The sequence below is a fragment of the Dufourea novaeangliae genome, unplaced genomic scaffold (genome assembly GCF_001272555.1).
Source record: "Dufourea novaeangliae isolate 0120121106 unplaced genomic scaffold, ASM127255v1 scaffold293, whole genome shotgun sequence".
NCBI lineage: Eukaryota > Metazoa > Arthropoda > Insecta > Hymenoptera > Halictidae > Dufourea > Dufourea novaeangliae.
In genome coordinates, this window is record NW_015374166.1 from 177,025 (window position 1) to 179,869 (window position 2,845).

The following is a 2,845-nucleotide window of genomic DNA, read 5'->3' on the forward strand; positions in this document are numbered from 1 at the left end:
TGATAATGTTTAGAAGCCTAATAGGCAGTATCTTACTCTATGCCGCGGAAATATGGGGCTGGACGGACATACCGATAATAGAAAGAATACAAAAGAAATACATAAGATGGATTCTAGGCCTGGACTATAACACACCAGCTTATATTGTATTAGAAGAAATGAAAATCGAAAGAATGAGAATAAAAGCAGGAAGAAGGGCTCAAAAGTATGAAGAAAGAACAAGCAAGGAAGGTAAAAACAAAATAATCAAGGAATGCTGGAACCAAATAAAAAACAGGAAAGAAGAAAAGAAATTATGATGGGATAAGGAAAGAGAGACGTATTACAGACGTAATGGAATGAATCTAGTTGAAGTAGAAGAGGCAAGAAGAAACGAAAGAGAAATAGGACCAACTTCAAAGGAAGCAGACGTAAATGAACAAATACAGAGCAATATAACAGGATAGTTAGAAGCAGATATAATCAAAGATACAAAGAGATACGCACCAATTTAAAACCAATGTATCAAACGGTACAATACAAAGGAAAAGACTAAAAATTAATAGCAAGGTTCAGATGCGCAAATGAAGAGAAAAAAAATAAGTTTTGGAAAAGCTAGAAAGAGAAAAAGTGCATATTATGTATCGAGAATGAAGAATCGTTAGAACATCAAGTATTAGATTGTAGAAACGCTACCAGAATAACGAGGAAAATATATGAATTACTGAAAGACGCAGGAGAAGGAACAAATTGGATGAGAGAGATAATAAGTAAAAGAAGAAAGGAAGAACAAGAAAAAGAAGGACCAACATGTAGCAAAGTGATAGTGATGTAGCTGTAAGATACGATATAAAAGACATTTAAGAAATTACTTTATATGAATTTAGAAGAGATAATTTATGAAGTTATAATACGTTATATCTGTTACCTAATGTGAGAAGAATTAATGTATTGTATAAAACTATTGTAAACCCCCTTTCAAAGGCCGAAAGGTATAAAAAATAAAAGAATTACTATTACTATTCTCTCATATAATATACAAATAATTACAGCCATCAATGTAAAAAAATTAATTGTGTCGTTGTTACGTGAAAACTACTGTAAATTTCAAAAAATCTATTCAAGCCATCGTGTTGCGTATATGGAATAGTGAAACTTTGTCCTGTCCTATTTTTCTTAGATATTTGCCATTTCCAAAAACAATACTGACGCTAACAGCATGAAAATCCTATATATACATATGTATATGTATGCATACATTCAAGGCACGCAAAAAGTTAAAATTAACCAGAAAACTTTTTTTTTGTAAAATACCATTACCAGATCAGTAGAGAGATAAATTCTCTTAAATCGTCCTCAAATCGAAACTTTTCAATTTTTGTAACAGCTATTTAAAACATTCGCTTCTACGTTACATAATTACAGAGATGTGACAAGGTACAAACTGTGCATTCTATCGCTACGTTTTAATTGCATTGATTTTCATTTAACAACGCAATGTATTTCAGCTGAAAAGACACGGTAAAGAAACTTATAAGACAGCGGGGTAAGATTTTCGTTCAGGAAGCTATTAGTCGTCTGTTGCATTTGTCGCAATCACGGGGTTAAATTCAAGGGGCAGTTTAACTTCGGGGTAATGAAGTTTCCTCTGACAGTAGTTCACCGTTGTGTATATTCGCATAGTTTCACAGGTGTAACGGTCGATACCGGAACATTTCCCGACCTGGTATCAGTATGTCAGTGTATCCCCATCCCCCCTTCCAACTGACGAACAATTGGCATATGCAGTTCCGAATTGAATTAGACACAGTTACGAGAACGCGGAACGCTTCCTGACGCGAGAGATCGGTGTCTTTCTATGAACGCATAGCAGGAGTCGGTAGTGAGATAATTTCGGAATTAATCTGAATGGAACGCGCGTTCAGTTATAAACAAATGGTGAATCATGTGGCCTATTAGAAACATTTTAAACAGAAACTTTTTTCAAATAAAGATAAATGGTAGAAATAATGGTATAAGTGATTCTATAATACAAGTATGATAATTATTTTTCTAGACAGAAAGTGAAGTGTCAAAGTGCAGTATGCTCTCGATTATCCGAGGATCACTTAATTTATTTAGTACATGATAAACTGAACAAGGCTGAGTTCATTGGGAACGCCTTTTTCATGACATGAAATAAGAAATGGAAGTTGAACTGAAATCAGTACAAGTATATAGGCGATGTTATAAGAACCGAGGAAAGTAATCAGATTCTTCAGTCCCAAAGATTGTCTACAGGACATGTCTGTTCGTCTGCAAGCAACCCAGAATAGGAAGGTACATTTAACCTTTCAGAGGCAGTGGTACAGTTTCTTCAATGTTTCTGATGTATTCTGCAATTTGTATGTACATGTCAGTACCTTTTAGACTATTAGGGATCGAATCTACCATAATTTTATGAAGAATTTGCATACATCCGACAGTTTATAGCAAATTTTTACATTTTACATTTTACATTTTACATTTTACATTTAGACATTTTACATTTTACATTTAGACATTTTACATTTAGACATTTTACATTCAGACATTTTACATTTACACATTTCACATTTACACATTTCACATTTAGACATTTCACATTTAGACATTTCACATTTAGACATTTCACATTTAGACATTTCACATTTAGACATTTCACATTTAGACATTTTACATTTAGACATTTTACATTTAGACATTTTACATTTTATACTTTATACTTTATACTTTATACTTTATACTTTATACTTTATACTTTATACTTTATACTTTATACTTTATACTTTATACTTTATACTTTATACTTTATACTTTATACTTTATACTTTATACTTTATACTTT